This window comes from Lichenostomus cassidix, chromosome Z (assembly GCF_008360975.1).
Source record: "Lichenostomus cassidix isolate B80296 chromosome Z, HeHo_3.0, whole genome shotgun sequence".
Classification (NCBI taxonomy): domain Eukaryota; kingdom Metazoa; phylum Chordata; class Aves; order Passeriformes; family Meliphagidae; genus Lichenostomus; species Lichenostomus cassidix.
Genome location: NC_139511.1, coordinates 14,261,138 through 14,282,446, shown reverse-complemented (window position 1 = coordinate 14,282,446; position 21,309 = coordinate 14,261,138). Strand labels below are relative to the sequence as shown.

The window sequence follows — 21,309 nt, the reverse complement described above, 5'->3', positions numbered from 1 at the left end:
AGTCCTCTTGCATGAAAAAGTCCCTCAGGCTTTTGTGGAAATTATGCAAGGGGAATGACTGGCAGGCTAGGGTAGGACTCATTTGTAGAACAAATGCACAATCAGATCACAAATCCCCCTGGAATAGGTTTAGTGAGAGGTGCATTTCACCTTCAAATGAATACAGGGAAAACAAAATAAAATAATAAAAAAGACTGCTCAAAATCTGTGTGAGTGAATGTCCAAGCAGAAAACCACTAGGAAGAGCATTTGTGCCTTGTATCTGCATGGCAGACGTGGCGATAGTGCTGATTTGGCTTTCTGGGGTGTGGTGGTCTCTAGATGCTCATGCCCCAGTCAGCAGAGCCAGCTCCCATGTGTGGTGATATGGGCTGGAGTACATGACATATTGTTGGGTCCAAGGGACAGGGCACACTACATCCTCTGGAGCATGTGCTGAAACACGGCATCTTCCCACATGGGGTTCTGTGTAACAACAGCGCAGGTCGCAGTTTCGTGGGGAGGAGAGGATTTTTCTGCTTGTTAGGGAGGTTAACCTAGTGTTTTTGTGCTTATTTTAGTTCCAGTAAAGGGACAGGCTAATATTCAGCAGGTTGACATTATTTATAGAACGATTTCAAAGACTTCAGTCCTCTCCCTTTCTGTTCTGAAACACCAAACCACACCTCTAAAGGAGAATCTTTTGGGACAAGAGATGTATTACCACTTTAGTTTTGGAAGGCCTTCCAAAATGTGGTCATTCATTTAAGAAACAATGGTTATGGACTTCAGATTTCTTCTTTATTCATCTTTCTATTTATTTTCTAGTCTTCTAATAACCTTAATTAAATGCTGAGTAGTCTGGAATATTATTAAATAGTTTTCACAGGATTTTTAAAGTTTCTGATTACATCATGAGTACAGATAATTAAATATTCCATTCATTTTAAAATTATGATTAAGTGGATTATACCAAAAAAGATGTTTGTAATAATTTTAACTAAGCTGTGCTAATTAAGTTAGGGGATAAGAAATGAGATTTAAAGGGTGAGAAATGACTGAAATCAAAGCCTGCATAGTTTTAAAATCAAGTGGATTAAGAGAATGGTCAGAATGGAGGAGGTGGCAGGTCAAAAACTGAACAAATGGTTTGAATAGAAAATTAACTTACTTTTAGGCTATGTGTCTATCTTTCACAAAAATAATTTGCAAGGGCACCTGATGTCATGTGGTTTAACATGAAAGGTAAAAAGTGCCTGCTAGCTATCAGCAGGCTATACATTGCTCATTGTCAGGCAAAGGTATGCAACAAGAATGGACACAGAAAAGTCTGCTCAAAAGTTGTCACATCTGAGAGCACTGTATCCACTGATGTGCATAAGCACAGCAGATCAACCTCCAGCATGCCTGGGTCACACTGGTAGGGATCACAGTCCTAAGTGGTGCATGGAGTGCAGCGGTTTTGTTGCCTTTTGCCTTTAATATGTCCAGTGTGGGCCATTGTTCTCCTGATCTGACATTTGTTTGTAACTACTGTTTGTCAGCATAATTTTTCCCCCCTTGCTCTGAAATACTGGTTGGGAGTTAAATGCCACTTTTCTGGTTACCATTCTCGGTGGTCATCTCCCAGATCCTCACCATTCACAGGGCTTTACATGGGCTATTCCTAACTCAGCACTTGTAGCAGAAGCATAGCTCTAACCTATCTAGAAAAGAGGCAAGATTTTTCTCTTCTGCTCCTTAAACATTAACCAGAGAGTAAATGAGTAACCAGAGACACTCACATGCTGGAGGGACTTCTGGAATCATCTGTACTTATGAAAATTACAGCACCCTTTGCAGTTTCCTTCTGGGGATGTGAGATGAAATCAACACTTGTGAAACAGACTGGGGAGAAGAACGACAGTAAAGGAAATGAAAAGCAGGGTGCAGAACTTAATCTACCAGGAAGGGATGATGGAGGCAGTGTGCCTTTGTTTAAAAGATTGACACAGGCAGCCTGTTAAGGACAGGCTAAACTCACATGACAAACATCAGGTTGGCTGCCACATGTGTATCGCTTGCACATGGATTCCTTACACTCAGTATGTGCTGCCCCTTTCTTTGGAATGTTTGCCAGTTTCAGAAGTTTTGTTCTGATTCAGGGCATAAAGAGAAATCTAAAACATCATACATCCCAATGAAGCTGGGGAAAGTCTTCCTGACAAAAAGCAGCTCTTGAACCCCAAAGACAAAAGCATAAAGTTTTGTTTTTTTTTTAATCTGAACTTAACCAAGAATAATAAAATCCTGTAATGACTCATGGAGGCATTAGTTTTGCAGGCTTAGTTATATAGGTTGGCATTTCATACGTACCTCTTTCTTCCAATCCTAAAAGCTTTAATCATTTTTACAAATAAACAAATAAATAAACAAACAATCAAAATCAATATATCCTTAAACACTATTAATAAAAAAATCAAGTTTTCATTGATATTTGAAAACAGAAATAAAAAAGAACATATTGCATTCACACCAACTACATACCAAGCAGAATGTTAATAACATTAACCTTTACTCTATCAGATATTTTCGAGAAATACCACTATATTTTTTGCAACGGCTCATATCTGTCATTTAACTGACATGTGAACTTTTCTAAGTTTGCCAAATCACTGAGGCCTGAATACCATTCAGCAATGTTAATTTTGTTTTCCTATTCCAGCTTTTACACAATTATTCTCATGGCAATCATTCTAGCCTTGAGTATAAATAATACTTCAAGTGGTTTGTTGATATCCAAAAAATGATGTGTATCTACATTAAGAGATTCTGGAATCTAATGGGAGAACCATGCATATTATTAAGCTGAAATGCCTATTTCTTTCCTCCCAGATGGGAAGTAGTACAGGGTAGTGCCATGGCATATGCATTAATTTTATTCCTTCCGCAAATTTTAGCACATATTATTTTTGCAGATTTTGAGTCTTTGCCTCCTACCCAGTATCCAGGAGAATTAAAAAGGAATTTGCTGCAGAAAAGATCTCAGTCTTAAAAGGGACCCTGGATAACTCTTAAGTGAACTGCAGGAGAAGAGCATGGTAATAGTTCTGCTCTGGGGAAGAGTAAGAGAAGAAATGAGACTATGGTAGGAGGAAATCCTGAGGAAGATTAACAGGGGCAAAAAGAGAGATAGAGAGTAATTTTTCTGGATCCCATATTTCAGTTCTACGGACTGGTTATGCTGGCTCTGAAGGTTCTAGCAATGAATAAAGAACACATTTAAAATGAGGAGGATTACAACCAAAGAATAATGAAAAACATGAATCCCAATATCTGTTCATCAGTGTTGCTACCCCATTAAAAATTAGTCTGTAAGGGGTTTCTTCCTAAATCTGTGGATTTCTAGCACATTATTTCCTGCAACTTTATTTCATAATATTTGCTTTTTAAAAATTTCAGGCCTTTTCTTAATTTTTCTTTCTTTTCAGTCCAGTGGGACTTTTCATTTCTTCAGGATCTGAGAAAGTGGAAGGGGCACACTGTATTGCAAGCTGAATGTTTGTGTGAGAATGAGCTGTGTGGGAGCATTTTACACCGTACTTTATAGATACTCAAAAGACTATGTTTAAAATTGTGATTGTTGATGTTTGCAGATGTACAAGCATAGTGGGGCCTTTTCTAGAAAGACTGATGGTCTGAGGAGACACAAGACAGTACAAAACGAGGGTTTGACTTATTTGATCAGTGTTTTTCTCTTTACTGCTTTACTCTCTGGGTTCCTGTAAGTTGGTCTTTGTATGTGTTTGGACTTCACAACCCGTACCTGAACTCCTGTCACTAACACAGAGTTCTAAGTTAACATCAGTTAATGGCTGCAGAATCTAGAGTGGTTGTTGAATCTCGAGGGAAGTCTTGGGGGAAACTGGCTCAGAGATATGTTGTGGGTTCAAAATGGGATTGTTCTTTTACCCTGGCTCAGCCAAAGGCTGCAATAAATCATCTACTGTATTTAGATGAAGGTGAAGTTACTTCTTCAGCTCCAAAGAGGAAAACACATATCCACAGGTGAGCATGTGGATGGAGAAATGAATGTGTTGTGCTCCACAGCCCACCACCCAAAGCAGCTCCAGGGAGAAGCCCCGGAGATCACACACACACACACACACACACACACACACACACACACACAATGCAACCTGTCTGTCTGTGTCTCTGCAGAACTGCAGTGAGGGCCATGGTCCTCCCCATTCTATAAAGGCTTTCTGAATTGATCAACACATCTGCGTCCTGAGCAAAAAGAGGTATGGCAGACATGCTGTTTGATTTGAGCATCACATTGCCCAGCCATGTCACTGCCAGCTACATAACACATTCTAAAAACACAGATCTGGTGGCTGAGTACAACAGTATATAGCTGCAAAGCTACATAAAATTTGATGGTTTTAGTATCTGCTTAATCCACTTTAGTTTTAGTTTGACCCACCTACTGTTATTACGTATCTCAGGGTCCTCTCTCTCCACTGAGCAACTATGGTCAAAATATCCCTAGTTCAAACATCTCTTTTAAGTGTTACCATTAGCTGGGAAGAAGTCAGCCTTTATTTCAGTAGTCCTTTTTTTTCCTCTTCTGATCAGCATGGATGCAGTTTTCATCAGGATTACTTCTCTTGTGTTTGAATTCCTCTTTGTGCTCTTCCCAGCATTTCAGGCAGTGCAGCACTGCAGCATCACACCCCTCTCTGGAATGCCATTCCCTCAACACTCCCATGGCAGAGAGAGATGGGTAGTGTTTTCTGAGCTTCTTCCTCTATTTTTATTCTTCCTCTATTCCTCACTTTCTACAGAGGATCAAAATGGATTATTTTCATCTTGACATGCAAATGTCTAGGCTGGGCCCTTGTCTGAGATTTCAGCATTGACTACATAAGTGAAAGATATGGGAGTAATAGTGTTTTAATATTACACATGGAAGTTGCAGTCTTATTTCTTAAGAAAAAAAGAAAAAGTTAGTGTTGTCCTTTGTGCCTTGAACAATAGAAAAAAGCCTGATAAAAACATTTCCTTGTGCATTCACTGAATACTATATTCACATGCAGTCACTGGTGTGCACAGAGGCAAATGAACATTGTGTGCTGCTTGATATCTTATTGTTGTACTCTGAGCTGCCCATTTGCCATGACAAAAGTATCAATGGGAGTAAAAAACACATGAATAATTTTACCAAGTCAGATTGCACCTCCAAATATGAACATAAAACAAGTGATGGAATTAGAACAGAAATAGGAAGGATTTTTAAGGTTGCTTGAGAATGCTTACAGAGATAAAAAGGTCAAATTCTTCACCAATTTTCACTCTGCACAACAGCAGTTAAGTAAATGAAATAACATGACCTGCAAATCAGTGCAGGATACAACTTGCACAATACATTGATACACCACAAAAATCATCGTGTGGTTTCATGTTAACATGAAAGTCATGGTATCTGACCATGAAGGCATACACACTGGCTCACTGTTTGTAATTAACATGTTGTAATATTGTAACTGTTTGTAATATTCTTTTTCGGAAACAACAGCAGCAGCAAAACACTATCAAGAAATTGCCTCCTGGCTAACATTCTCAACAAATCCTCATAGCTATTTACTCAAATGAGCAGACCAACAAGTAAGTTGTTAGCCTAAATGAAAATTATAGCAGATAAAAACTGTCAGCCTGGGAACTGAACTAATAAGGAAAAGAATTGCACGAAGCTGACAGCACAGTTTTGAACCTCGGGAAGAATAAAGGAAAGCACAGATACTGAAATTAATTCTTGAGACTGAGATAAACAGGAAAAATCCACATCCATTGTTATGTTTCACATAGCTGATGAGTGCAAGACTCTCAGCAGAGATGTCTTAACAGTGCTTTTACACATTAAAACTCAAGACAGTGTTTATGCTAGGCAGTGAATTAAGTGTGGACTGACAGTGTAGTAGCGTGGTGCTACTGCTAACTCTCCTTGCTTTTTGCTTGCGTGCAGGAAAAGTGACAAGATGGGGTTAGGCAACCTGGAGGAATTCTTCAAAGCATTCCAAAGGAGTACACGAGGTATTGTAAGAGGTTGGGGAAGCACTCTGGCACGAGGTCGTGAGCTGGCTGAGAGGGGTGAAGAGTTGGAGGGGAAAGGTGATGAGCCACAGTGGGCTTGTTCTACAGAGTCCTTGTCTGCTGTTTAGGCTATGGTCTTGGACACAGTCCACTGACAGGCCTTCTGCCAGGAGCTTTGTTACTACAAGAATTTTGCTTAGGCAGGATTTTATTACAAAACTTGTCTCAATCCTCCTTTTATAAAAAGCTATCCCACCTTTATCTTACACCCCAGGAGGAGCAATACTTTGTGTATATGTCTGGGTGAAACACAAACAAATTCACCTCCCATGGATAATATATTCAGAGTGATTTGCTTTTCAGAGTCAGGAGCTCAAAATTATGAATTTATTATGCAAAGCAATAATTGCAAATTATATTGGCAAACTCCATTCCAGGAAAAAAAAAAAAACCAACCAAAGGAGTATTAATATAACTAAAAGGATTAAAAAATACTGGCTGTTAACTTGGGGCTACTAGAGATATTTTAGGAGGTTATATATCTCTGTTCCACCTAAACCACCAGAGGCAGTAGCTTTCATTTTAAAAGTCTAGTGAGATACTGCAATTAATGGGCCCACCTAACAGCATATGTCGTGATTGTATTGAGCAGTAAGACATGGAAAAAAAATGAAAGAAATGCTTAGTCCCATAAAAATTTGCATCTCTTTCTAGTTCATTTTCTAGTGCAAAGAAATGAAATATATCAGGGTCAGAACATGAGAGGATTTGACTCCAGTTTTGGGTCAAGCTAGGCTATACCTTTAGTGGGATAACTGGATAGCATATTTTGACTTTGCGGGTCTTACAGAATCCGAAAGGCCACATTAACAACCCCTGGGAGATATATAACACTTCCCACGGATGACTGGAGCAGCCCAGTTTCTCCATGTTAAACTAGGTGCAGGTAGCAATCCCTCCTTCAAGATGTCCACAGGTTCCCTGCCTGACTTGGTTCTTTGTGGTCGTCATCAGAAAGGGGCACTAACAGTTGCCAGAGTCAGGATCTTTAATGCAGTGCTTGTCAGCTACACGACATTTATTTGTTCTGCTGGATCTGTATGTTTTATCAGGGGTAATCACATGATTAATTTGCAATCATGATCTTCTTCACAAAGAACCCACAGCTCTCTGATGCTATAGAAGCATCTTCCTCTCTGACACACATGTTCAATTAGAAAACATTCTGTAGCAGATTATGTTATCCAGGCTAGTTGAGATTTGTGGGTAATTATGAGAAAAATAAAGATAATGTACTTGTAAACTTCGCAAGTAATAATTGCAGTACTTATGGTGTAATCCACAGACACGGCAACATTAGAAAGTAATGAAGCTTGCCAAGTTAGAACTTTAGTGACATTTTTAACATTTCATGAAAGCATTATGACCTGAGTGCAAGGATGGAATTCAAGTGCTGTATATGTTACACTTCTGTCTTTGTCGCACACGATGGCTGTGCTCTTGAGAGTGTACAGTGCTTCTCTTCCCATAAGAAAGATGCTTGAGTATCACTTGCTACCATCAGCCCAGGATGAACTTATCCAGATTGTGATGTGAGATCCTCAGTGTAAGTAGACTTAGAGGCCTTACATGAGGCATTTAAAACTCTGCCTGATTGCAATTATAGCCTTAAATGATATGTGTTTGTGAGTGGGGAGAAGAGGGATAGTTATTTAACATTTGCAAGCGACTTTGAAGACTTAGGAGCTGTGGGAGTTTACAACCCACTGCAAGAAGAGAATGAACCAACACTTATTACCTCACATCTTTTCTCATAATGTGCCTTATTGACAGTGGTTACTGTGAAAGGAGTTCCACCTTGTTGAAAATGGTCATTAAAATAAAAATAGAGGCAATTGAGATGTTTAGTGTGTAAACACTGAATTTGTTAAAATTCTCCTTCACTGAACAAAAAACTCTATTCTGCTTTTCAAGGAAAGCAACAGAGATCATGATTCACAGGTTGTTTACACAGATCCCAAGACCAGCATGACTTAGGACTGAAAAAGGAGATGTGCCACCTCCAGCCTTGTCCACCTGTTTTATCAATAGAAGACACATAGGTAAACCTACTCTTTGGGTGTCACAACACAGTTCCTCTAAATGAAATCAAACTGTAGTGTGGTCTTGGTCTTCCCAATCAGGTGAAGACACAGACCAATTAACTCTTTTAAACAATCAGTATGTCCAACCAAAAGCACAGTCAGAATCAGTTCAGCAAAACTCAACAGAACTGAATGACAACTCATCTAAATCCAATTCTCTTGGTAGATGTAGAGTTATTTTTGTGAGGAAGCTGTTTTGGTAACTACTTTGGGTCATCCAAATCATGCATGATATGACAATGTTTTGATATGGTTTGGGAAGTTCCCGCCCCTTTTACATGTTCTCAATGAAATAGCTATCATGGATGATGACCTTAGCAGAAAACAATGAGGTATTTTGTATCTCTACATCCATTGATCCAAAGAAACTGGTGTCATAAGGTTTAGCAATAAGTCTTGAATTACTACAAATATTTACAACTGAACTCTACATGCCAAACGAATGAGTATGCCTTATATTGTGCTAAAGTGCAATACTGTTAGGCAAAGCTAAGAACAGAGGTTCTGGTATGAGCTGAAGATGCTCAGGTTAAAATTCACGTTGATGGTTCCCAAGCTGCATCATAACAATAACGTAAAAATGGAAAGTCAGGTCTGTATTTCCCCGTAAGTGTCTCAAATCTGATTTTGAAACTTTGGTTGGCCCTACTGCCTTGAAAACGGCAGAATGGTTGGATTTTGCACTATTTTAACCTTTGAAATATTTGGCAGTCTAGACCCCATTTTCTTCTGGTGAAGAGGAGAGATCAGCCCATCACTGTGTGAGAGAGACAGGCTCTGGGTTGCTGACTTCTGAAGACACCAACGTGACCCTGGACTGAAGTGGCTTCAAAGCTGATATCATGCAGGTGACGCCAGCATGCAATCCACAATGCTAAAGGAGCAGCTTTCCTACCCTGCACCTCAAAACATGTTCAAAACAGCAGACAGAAGCACCTATTCACTCTCTAGACAAACAACCTCATGAGTGTAGGTCTTGTATGCTTTTTTAAATTTTTTTTTCTTTACTGGTCAAACTGGGAAGGGAAACACTGTTTTCTGTTAAAATACTTTGGGAAGAGGACATAGAAAGTGATAGTGCCTGCCCTCTTCTTGTAGTGCAATAGCCCTATTGTCAGAGCTGTCACAGAGGAAGAGAGACACGTGGATCCCATTTCCCCTTCTGCCTGGGGCTGCTCAGACCCATGTTTCCTGCCCTTTAGGGAAAAAGCTCTAGTCAACGGGAGGATTCAGTGTTCACCAAAGAGCCAGTGAGTGAAGATGAAAGGGAGCACATGGCTTCGGGGGTCAGAGAATCCTTTCAATTGCATTCTCTACTCCCAGGATAATTTCTGTTTATTTAAAGACTGCTTCATGTAAGCATACACAGTCCTAGGATGACACAGTGACATGGTTTCACTGCTTTCTGCTGACCCAGATGATGACATGGACTGTGCCTTGCAAAAAATGTATGGAACACATGTGTTTTTATTGAATAGATATTGAAGAGATTGGGACTATTCAACTGACAAAAATGAGTAAGAAGGAATATAAAATACCACTATTTGACATAATGAATTGTGCTGAGATGGTAAAACATGTTCTTTGTTTATACAATCAAAAAAAGTTTAACAAAGCAGAAAGGAGGTAAAAAAATGCAATGAAAGGAAGCTTATTTCCCCTTTTCTCTCTTAAAAAAAAAAAACAAAGCTGCAATTAACCTGTTGAACTCATTACTACTAGGTATAATTTAGGCCAAGAGATTAGTAGGATCCAAACCGGATTAGACATGTATACGCATAATGAAAATATCCATAAACTACAATATGTAGAATATTATCTCAAAACCTTTTACAGAATAGCTTACCTTTTAATACCAAGTGAATCCTGTGTACCTCTGTCTAGTTAAGGACGTTGTAAGGCACTTCTCTTTTTATCCAGGGTCTTTACTTATCTTCCTTACTGAAAAGAAAATAAAAGAAGACAGCTAAAATATAGTACATTCCTCTGCATTATTTCTGTTCCAGGGAAGCAGCTGTTTTATTGCTTAGATGGAACGGTGATTTTACAAAGTTATGTGATACTTATACTTCTTAAATTAATATTTTTACCCTATAATTAAAATATAGCCCTGGTAAATAAAGAGAGGAAGACACATAATCTGACCACCCAGCTAGGACTGAAATCGATCCATTTCCATAAGAGGCAATCCACAACAGTGAGGATGTGATTTTTCATTATAAGGGTACTCTCACTTGCAACAGGAGTGAGCTGGCAACAAAGGTCTTTACAGAATAGCTGTAAAGACCAATAATGCAGTGGGAGAAATGGACAGCTATCAAATTCTCCATCTCATTTAACGCAGGCTGAGGATAAACCTTTCCCCTCCACCCTGTTATTAGGTGCACAATGACACTTGGACAATCAGAGAGCATTTCAGGGTTGGGATCTTCTTGCACCTCTTCCTGGACTCAGTTGTTTAGAAATTAATAAGGACAGGCAGATCTTAGAATAACTGTCAAGGTTTCATAATTGGTTTTAGTGTCTGGGAGGCCATAGAAGTTAAGGGAAGACTAACTCTCACATTATCTTAAGTCAATAGTTATTTACTGTCTGTAGTAAATGTCAAATCAGAATTTCATTTGAATTTATATAGTCTTTTCCTCTCTGATGTCTTCTTTGCTGGTCTCTTGGGCCATCTAAATTTTTCCATTCCTGACGAAGGCTGCCCTTCTAGCCCCTTAATGTGACCCTAGGGGTGAGAAGACCAACTGGTTTGCTGTTTGCTGCTGAATATATTGGTTTACTCTTATGAAAACATAGAGAGGTCTTGCCTTGCTACCAGACCCACTATCTCACATTGTCAAATTCAGAGAAACAGTCCCATCATAGTTATATAGAACACAAAGCGTTGAGCATCAAGCATTGGCTTCCTGACTGACCTTGTGTCTTCAGGTACTACTAAAGTTTTTGCAGTCCAAAAGTGTTTGCTGTCTTAAGTGTCTGGGACTAAAGAAAGCTCTTTCTACCAATACAAACGTATCAGCTAAATTTAGTTGTGAATGATATTTTTTATTTCCAGAATGCCTTTACTCTCGGTTTATAATTTGTCACATTACTTTATTACTGTTGGCAAAAGTAACAAAAGATATAGCAACAAGGATTCATTTGGGCAAATTAAACTTGTAGTGGGATTTCAAATGCAGGCATTGTTCTCTGGGATTAGACATCAGTAGTCTGCGGAATTATTTCTGACATTTCATCCATCATATACTCCGAATAACTAAACAAGCTGGTGCTGCTCTCTTCCTGCTCAAAGAACAACTTTCACAGAACCTTCCCAACCTATTAGTGTCAGGAAATTGTGCTTGGAAAGTTCGGAGAAGAAAGAAAAATCTTCCACAATTGAAAGACAGTGATGTTATCACATGTCAATAACATGCATTGGGTGGTCTGCTCAAAAACAGATCTTTAGCTGCTGTTAATCGGAATGACCTAACTGGTCTATGTATATTGATTTAGTTCAGTCCTGGAATTTTCACCACAGGAGTGACTAGATATATAACTGTGAGAATCCGGACTTAGTCTTCTAAAGGTAAACCATGACATTGGTATTAGGCAGAATGTGAGGAGGACTGCTTCTTTTCCTCTTCTTTGTTTAAAAGAATAAATTCTAAAGCACATAAAGTTTCAACATAACCTCTTCCACACTGCAATTTTTAGCCTTTTCTTGAATCGTTGAGCACATACTTCTGTGGGCAAAGTTTTTATTTCAGCCAGACCCTTCCAAGCCAAACAAGGTCAAACTAGATTAACTGTATTACCTAAATACCATAGTATCAGGGAAAAAACTATGGGCTACCTCATTTTTAAAGGATAATAACCTTCTAAATGGTATTAAATTTTTTTTCTAATACACCTCAAACAGGTTTCCCATTCTGGAGAGACCTTCAAGGATTTTTTCAATTACAGGAGGTTTCCTCCCCACCTTATGTTCTCCCCTCTCACACTTTAAAAATGAATATAATGTGATTTGATGTAATATGGTCTCACATGGAAAACACAGTTTAGGTGTATGCAATCACACACCTAAACTAACAGAAAAGGTAAAATCACCAAAAGAGAGATTTGAGAAACAGAAGTGCATAATCAGATAAATGAGAAGGAAGTTTTGGAATGGATTTCAGAGGAGTAATATAAGATATTGCTGGTGTGCTTCTCTCTTCATTGTTGTTTTCCTTCAGTAAAAGTTCTATCAGCTGGGGAGAGTTACTCACATGTTTGAAGCTGGGTCTAGTTTCTCTGAAACCAGATTCCTTATTCCCAGGACTCCACTCCACAGTGCCAGCGCAAACATACATCAGCAGCTGCACAGCACTTTAAAGAGTTAGCAAGGACCTATGAAGCAATTACTCCATTTCAGATCTCTGTCCATTATTTTCACTAAGCAAATCCAAAGTTGGGGGAATAAAAATCAGAGAAAACAAATAAGCATTTTGGAAGTCTGAGCACCTCATCAAAGGAGTGAAACTCAACTACTGTTTAACTTTGTCGGTAAGAAGTGCTGATGTGATGATCCCTTTCCCACAAATGATCCCTTTCCCACAAATAAAGCCTTAAAAAGTACTTGGGTCTTCACTCTGATGAATACAGTGAGTGCTGGTGCACTGAGCTTGTGTCAGCCCTACTTCTGTCAGGGGCAAGTGCAGTTCTGATTGCTTCTGCACTTGGAAAACAGTGTGCAAGCTCATTTCACCTCTGGTGGAATCCCCTTAGAGTTAATAGGGTTGTGCTGCAGATGCACTGGCTAGAATGAAGTGAATGAATAAACTAAATTTGAAATTCTGGATTACTCCAAAATTTAACTTCTTTTTGTTGCAGTAGTTGTTACTGAGCCTAGATTTGTGCTGTTTTCTAGAGTGCACGTATGTGTCTGTGTGGGTGTGAAATACAAGCTATTGTAGACAGACATTGATTTTTTGTACAAACAGGTGCACACTTATCCTGTGGCCAGAACTTGGCAAATAAAAGAATTAACACACTTCTCATAGAATAAGCAGTAGTGTAACTGTGAGTCACCTTTGCTTCAAAGGTGTCAGTGCGGCTGAAGTTTTTTAATAATACTTGTGGTGTCCCTTGCCTGACAACAGCAAATACAAAAGCCATCACAACAAAAAGGCAGCAAAATGTCAAGCAGATCTGTGCTAGCATATGAGAAAAGACAGGCTTTGCTGTTTGCCCACAAGTTATTTTTTGGCTTGTACGGTATTAGTTAATGCCAATGGAAGCGCTACACTGAATAATCTGAGCAAAAAGGAAAAAAAAATCCATGCAGATACAATTTACCGTGGTGGGGAATTCAGAAAGTTTCAGGACAACATCTTGATGTTTTAGTTTTCTAATATTTTGGCTACTTAAACTTCATCCTTCCTTGCATATTCCTAGGTGATCATTAAAAAAATTGACTGAAATGAAAGAGGGAGAGCTTCTCATATGTACGGTTAGATATGTCTCTTGCTGTGGATATAGGATTTGTAAATTTTGATGGGACACTTTCCACAGTTTCCCATAGTTTTCACCTAAAGCAAAACCATGAGACTGCGGAGAAAGAAACTTTACACTTTGTTTCCTTTCCTTCACCCCCAAGCACCCAGGGTGAATCTCCCTACTTGTATCCCACTGGCAGAGGCAGCCAATATTCCTGTGAGAAAGATCACTCAAACTCTGACTGGCTTTTCATCTATCCTCCTTCATTAGTGTATGTGTAAGTGTATATAACTGAATAGATACCTCCCATACTAAAATTCTAGAAAATTGTGTTGTGGTAGGAACAAATATTTGCCCACCAGAGCAATTTTTAAATTTTGCTGTGGGTGTAAGACTTGTGAGGTCCATGAGCAGTTCTGGGACCCAAGCTTATAATAATATTTTATGTATCTTTTCCATCTTTGTCCTGGACCTGTTTAATTTCTCTGAGAGCATATTTTTTTGACCTGGGACAGAAAGTGAGAGAAAAACAAAGCTGGCTAGGCTGGCTGGAAGTACAGTCAGGCTTTGCATAAAAGAGTAGTTCAGACATTCATCCAAAACATCAGAGGATCAGTCCTAATCCCCGAGTCAGTTAGAAAACTGCATCAGTGCAGAAGATAGCACTGAACATTTTTGCAGACATGGGGTTGGATGTCAGCTTCAGGGAGACATGTATAGATCTGAATTGCCGCAGAGCAGAGATGGGTGTCAACTCAGGGCTAAGGATTTCCCAAGATGTTTTAAAATTAGGTTACTTTATTTATTTTATATCTTCTAGAGTTTTTTTTGAAAATCTGATTCTGCTTCTAAAACATTCACAAGCAAAGAGCTTTGGAAGATGTCTCTAACTTTTAGCAGACAGCTTTTTAAATGAATGACTTACTTAATATTTCTTTTCTGTCTAGAAAAAGTGAAATTGTTTTTCAGTCTTGATATTGAAGGCAGAGAGTCTAATATTTGGCCCCTATGTGGCAGCAACAACTTTTTAAAATTATGGGAGCAGACATAAGTAGTCTGGAGTAAACAAATCTTGAACAAGAGATTAAACCTTGTCACTTTGATTTCCATAGTGGTTCTGAGTATAATGAGAGAATAAGGTATCAAAACTACAGGAGAGTAGTCCACTCTCCTGTAATGATCACATACTTAGGATGTGAACATAAACACCAGACTTAATATAATTTTCTGGCATGAGGATGGAAGCTCAAAAAGGATCTGTGCTTCATGATGCCTCCCATCTCCTACAAGAAGCAAAATACAGCATAGAAGTTAGGTCATCCCTTGCTTTATATTCCACAGACTGCTCTCTAGTTCAAAGCTGCCTACAACCTCAACCTTTGGAAAACATTAACAGTTAAAAAAAACAAAGAGAGAATGCAAGACACCCACAACACATGAGAAATCTCTTTCAAAGAATGAGGATGTGGTAGGGTACCCAATGAAGATATCAAGCCTGCTGTACTGTTGTTTCCTGACCTTTAATATCCAGGGAGGCAAAAAAATACTTCTAGATGAGACAAATTTTAGACAGTTAATTTTGGGTGAGTTCAGTCCCAAACATCTTTTACAGCAAGATATTTCAATGAGCAGTATAAAATCAAAGTCCCTGTCAAGTAAAGATAAGTTTTCTAACATTTTATGGTAGTACCTATGCATTTCCCAAAAGACGTGAAAAAGTTTCAAAAGGCTGTGATATCATTTCATGTATGACAGTAGCTGTGAGACACAGTACAAGGCCTAGGCTGCAGATAGCAGCTTCATCCTGTACTCCTGAATAGCCTTATATTTTACTGCCAAAGGAAGAGACTAGGTGTGCTAAGAACTCTAAGGAGAGATACTAGGCTGGGCTTGGTATATTAAGGGTTGCCTCAGGAGGGATACTATACTCACTAGGATCCTTTCTAGCTTCTTTAGTGTTTCTGGCTTGTGGTCAAAGGTTAATAAATGTATGTTCAAATTATCTTTTGTTGCATGAACATGTATTACGGAGTGAAAACCTGACTAACTATTTCTACTCATCAAGTTATACAACTCTGCAAGGATCAATTATGGCAAAATCAGGCAAAATTGTGGCTCTGTTAGTAACAAGAGCAAATTTGACCTGATGCAAGTTGGGAAAGATTTCCAAGGAAAATTTGTAAATTTCTACATTGGACATCATGTCCTTTGTCTCAAGCATCTAAAGTCATAAATGCTTCAAATCAATGTGGCACCAAAAAGCACATGGAAAGGTAAATGCTCAAGCACTGTTGCTCTAACTATGGTCTTCTTACAAGAAAGGTTAGCCCTGATCTGAATTGTGTGATGCAATCACAAAGACCAATTGATAACTCCAACAACCAGCACCATACAGGGAATTTAGAGGAAACTGCTCATATTTAACCTGCCCTGAGGCTCACCTCACTCTTTGGGGGTTTGCAGTCACTCTACACATCTGTTGACATCAACAAGGCTGACAAAATGTATGCTGGTGATCACAACTTCTGCTTTGATTAATTGACTCTGTAATTTGTCTCTTTGAAAGGGAAAAAAAAGGGATTATATTGTTAACATATTTTGAAAGAGATCTACCCTAAGTATAATTATTTTTCTAGATTAAACCATTGCAACCTCTTCTTATTGTAGCAAATGTTGTCTTAGCTCAAATTTGGTATCAATAAAAAGATATTAATGCATTGACCTAAAAGAAGTTGTGCTAGGGCTTGTTTGTGTGCAGTGCATTCTGGAAAGTACTGAGCATCCCCCATAGAATAACCTACAACAAAGGCCACACATCACAAAGTACTAAGTTCCTAAGTACCCTGGCATTCTAAGACAATAAATTACCACTAGTAAGTTTAGAATATTTAGAAAGAAGAATATTTAGATAGAGAAAACAACTCACAAATATCCAACTATTTGAAAAAAATTTAATATTTGAAAAAAACTGAACAGACAAAAAGACAACAAAAAATTATAGGATGATAACTTCAGCTATATGAAGTGTCAAATTACATTTAAATACATCCTAAGAACTGAGTGGTCTTGCTTTATTCTTATCTGTGTATCATTTCACCCAGTCAGAATGTAAATGTTCCTTTCTTATTATGGGTATAAGACCATGCAATTCACACTGGTTTTCAAGTATGACAGATTCCAGCTCTATCTGATACCACAGTGCTTATTCATTTCCTACTGGTGATCACCCCCTCATCTCATGGCTGCAAAAAGAAACACACAGAAGGATCACAAGACTCTGTAATAATAATGTACACTTTACATACACTCATATTCTAGCATTGAAGCTAAAAAATTGTATTCTGCTTCCTTACTTTGCCATTTGCTTGGTGAAAATCTTAAAAATTAATTGGAGATTGGTGTAATTTCTTGAGCTTGTTTCCACTTTTTAAAAAAATATTTCTTGCAGACCTTCCAATGCCAAATATCAGGTGCATAAAATAAATAGACATATTTGTAGACAACATGTTGGCACCATATTTAAAATTACATTTTCCAAAAACTATGAGTATTTTCCTCATCATACACTCCATGGATTGTAATAATGTGATTGCTGGTGCATGTACTTTGTATTCAGGTTCCTAAGACATTTTCATTTTTTAGGATATAGTTCTGCCATACATTTCCATCTACTGCTTCGTCACTTCTCTTTAAAAGATCTTGTCTCTATCCCTGGTTGCAATGCAAGAGTTTAATTAGAAATTTGCAGATATTTTCCATAGGCTATGTAGAGTGGGATTTATGCTTCATCAATGAATATACATTGGCTCTTACTTGACTATATATGCATGTACATCTCAAATATATGGGCAATGGATAGATCCTCAAAAACCAAACCCAGAACACTGAAGGACATACTTTCTATAGCACTGAGAAACAAGACATTCACATTAGGGCTATCACTTTTGTGGTATATACAGAAATAAGGAGGAATCCATAATATCAACACAGAGAACATTATTGGTTTTCATTCCAGTTTAGTGATCTTTCACTCCACATTGAAAATGGGGATGCATCTTCTCTCCACCTGAAACTAGCTAGCTAAAAGACTGGCAGCTGCCTGCAGAACAGGCACACCTTGCTCTTAGCTCCAGGTGGGCAATGTTTTAATCATGGCTGTGGTGATGAAAAGGCTGGGAGGCCTTGCATTTCATCATTTCATGCACTTATCTAAACAAATACAACACAACACAATGTCTTTGCTGCAATCCAAGCTAGTTCCCTGATTCGGCTTTCCCTACACACAGAATCACAGAATCACAATAGGTTGGAATGGACCACAGTGGGTAATCTGGTCCAACCTCACTGCTCAAGAAGGGTCATCCTGGAACAAATGGCACAGGATTGTGTCCAGATGGTTCTTGAATAACTCCTGTGAGGGAGACTACACACCCTCTGTGGGCAATCTGTTCCAGTGTGTGGTCACCTTCACAGTAAAGAAGTTCTTCCTCATATTTAGGTGGAACTTCCTATGCATCGGCTTCTGTCCATTGCCTCTTGTTTTATTGGTTTGCACCACTGAGAAGAGCATGGATCCATCTTCTTGATCATCTTCCTTTAGATATTTATACACATCTATGGCGTCCCCTCTCAGTCACCTCTTGTCAGGACTGAACAGGCCCAACTCTCTCAGTCTTTTGTTGTAAGAGAGATTCTCCAGATCCTTGACCATCTTAGTAGCTCTCTGCTGGACCTGCTCCAGGATCTCCACATCTCTCTTGTGCTGAGGAGTCCAGAACTGTTCACAGTACTCCAAATGTGGCCTCACCAGGGCTAAATAGAGGGGCAGGATCACCTCCCTGGACCTGCTGGCAATGCTTCTCCTAATACATGCTGGGATTCTGCAGGCCTTCTTGGCCACAAGGGCACAATGTTGGCTCATGGACAGTTTGTTGTTCACCAGGATCCCCAAGTCCTTTTCTGCAGAGCTACTTCCCAGCAGGCTGGCCTCCAGCCTCTGCTGGTGCCTGGGCTTATTCCTCCCCAGGTGCAGGACCTTGCATTTACTGATTTTGAATTTCAGAATGCTCTCCTCTGCCTCTCTGCCCAACCTATGAAGGTTCCTCAAAAGGGCTGCACAGTTGTCTGAGGCATCAGCCACTCCTCCCCGTTTTGTATCATCAGCAAACTTGCCCCTTCATCCAAGGCATTCATGAACAAGTTAAACCTCTCTGAGCCCAGTACAGAACCCAGGGGCACACCACTGGTGACAGGCCTCCAAACAGACTCTGTACCACTGATCACAGCATTCTGGAATCTGCTACTCAGCCAGCTCTCAATCCATCCTGCTATCCATTCATCCAACTCACACTCTTGAGTTTGTTAATAAGGATGTTAGGAGAGACATTTTCAAAAGCCTTGCTAAAGTCAAGTGTTGACAATATCAACTGCTCTCCCCTCTTCCATCTGGGTAGTTTTTTCATTGTAGAAGGCAATCAGGTTGATCAAGCATGATTTACCTTTAGTGAACCCATGCTGACTGCTCCTGATCACCTTTAGGTCTTTCATGTTGGTAGAGATGGCCTCCAGAATAAGGCACTCCCATCATCTTCCCAGGGATTGAGGTGAAGCTGACTGGATGGGAGTTTCCTTTGTACTCTTTCTTGCCCTTTTTGAAGACTGGAGCAACCTTTGTTTACTTCCAGTCCTCAGTCCCCTCTCCTGATCTCCATGACCTCTCAAAGATGATCGTGAGCGGCCCATCTGTGATACCTGCCAGCTCTCTCAGCACTCATGGATGGATCTCGTCATGGCCTGTGGACTTGTGTATGTGAAATTTATTAAGGTGCTCTCTGACACAAACCTCCCTCATTAAAGGAAGGTCTTCCTCCTGATGTTCATACACTCTGGTCTCCTGGCTCAGAGATCCTTGAGGGCTGATGTTATTAGTGAAGACTGATGCAAACAAGACATTCAGTAACTCTGCCTTCTCTGTGTCCTCCATTACAAGAGTCTCCCCTCCATTTACTAATGGGTCCACATTATCCTTTGTTTTCCTTTTGTTATTTGTGTATTTTAAAAAGCCCTTTTTGCTATCCTTGACATCCTTAGCCAGATTTAATTCTAGATGGACCTTGGTCTTTCTAGACTCATTTAATTTCTACTTATCCTGACCACCTCTCTGTATTCACTCCAAGTGGTGTGAATATACTCAACCTTGCCTCCATCTCCTGTGAACCTTGTAGTTATCAATGACAGGGCTTCTTTATTCATCCATGGAGTTTTCTTGTGCCTTTGGCCTGCCCTGTTTCTCACTGGATGCATTGTTGAGCCTGCAGGAGGAGAGCCTTAAGGATTGACCAACTCTCCTGGACCCCTCTTCCCTGCAGGGAAAGAGGGTTCTCTGAGGATATTCCTCTCACTGTACAGTAAAAACACAACTGTACATGCTCCTGTGTCTTGATACACTGCTGAGTTTGGCCTTTTAGAAACCTTGGGTTAATGCTTCCCCATCATCCCAGAAAATTGCCACTTTGAATTTACGCAGAAACAGGAATATAAATGAAATGAAACTCAAACCCCCTCTTAATTATAGAGACAACAGGACAAAAAGTTGTCCTCTCATGTCCTGAAAACTGGTGTAAAATGTCAAATCTAGTTTTTCTCCACTAAGTTATTCTCAGTATATTTGGTCTGTTCACTGCTCACATATACATATAGATCTGTCTTTATATATGCTTTCTCCTCATGAAAAGCATTCTGGCTACTTAGCAGGCATGTGGGATCCTGCATAAATTATGCTGATTCTATATGATTCAAACTATAAAATATAAAATTACATCACATTTTCAACACATGTATACACGAACTATGCAGAACATGAAAGATCAAACTGGAAATTCTTCATTCTCCTTTGTGAATTATTTTTTTTTGTCCCACTGTCCCATTGGTTTCAACTGGGCTGAGTAAGAGGTCTGATATGAGACCACATTCTAACCTTGTTTGAAAGGCTAGAATCAAGTCTCCTATTTTGCAATCTGGTCTGTGCAAAGGCAGTCACATGATGTCAGTGGGCTGTTTTTCTGGCGTGGGAAGACATTTCATGGATCAAGGCCATAACAGTTAACTCAACTACCCAAACAAGAACATGACAAAGCTTCACTGAAACATTTAATCTGATGTTTTTGAGGTTATATTAACTTTTAACTTTAGAGATGTGTGGTGTTTCTCCACCGAAAAAGTGTAATATTCTTAAAGTATTCTCACAGCTTTAAGATGACAAACATCACACAAATGTTAGAGAGTGGCAGTATAGTCACTTCTGTAAAGTTGAAGTGGACTACCACAACAAAATGGCAATGCCTGCAGAAAAGGTGATCCTTTCAGGATACCCATTCCTCCTGTTGGATTCTTGCATGACTGTTTTTTGTCTTTGTAGCCTTGCATTGAAGTTTCAAGATTTGCTTGTGAGCAACATGGGTATGAAAGCTCAACCAGCCACTCAAAATGTTTAACAGACCACTAGACAGAGGTGCTATTTCTGTGACAGTGAAACAGAGGTACCTACCTATTTTAGAGAGTTTTACAGTGCCAGTCTGCTTTCACTGCTATTTATTTTAATATTACCAATGATCAGAACTGTGAGCACTCTCTATGGGGTACTTTTCAT

General features: G+C 39.2%; 2 long non-coding RNA genes across 3 annotated transcripts in view; both read left to right on the top strand.

Annotated features, from left to right (window-relative positions):
* Window positions 1-21,309, top strand: part of LOC146424412 (uncharacterized) — a 58,511-nt gene that overhangs the window by 21,356 nt on the left and 15,846 nt on the right. The gene's annotated exons all lie outside the window — the stretch shown is intronic.
* LOC146424413 (uncharacterized) overlaps window positions 1-21,309 on the top strand; it is a 46,159-nt gene that overhangs the window by 14,195 nt on the left and 10,655 nt on the right. Inside the window, exon 2 of the long non-coding RNA XR_014847009.1 lies at window positions 8,907-9,043. This is a non-coding gene — a long non-coding RNA (uncharacterized LOC146424413). The remainder of the gene's footprint in view (window positions 1-8,906; window positions 9,044-21,309) is intronic.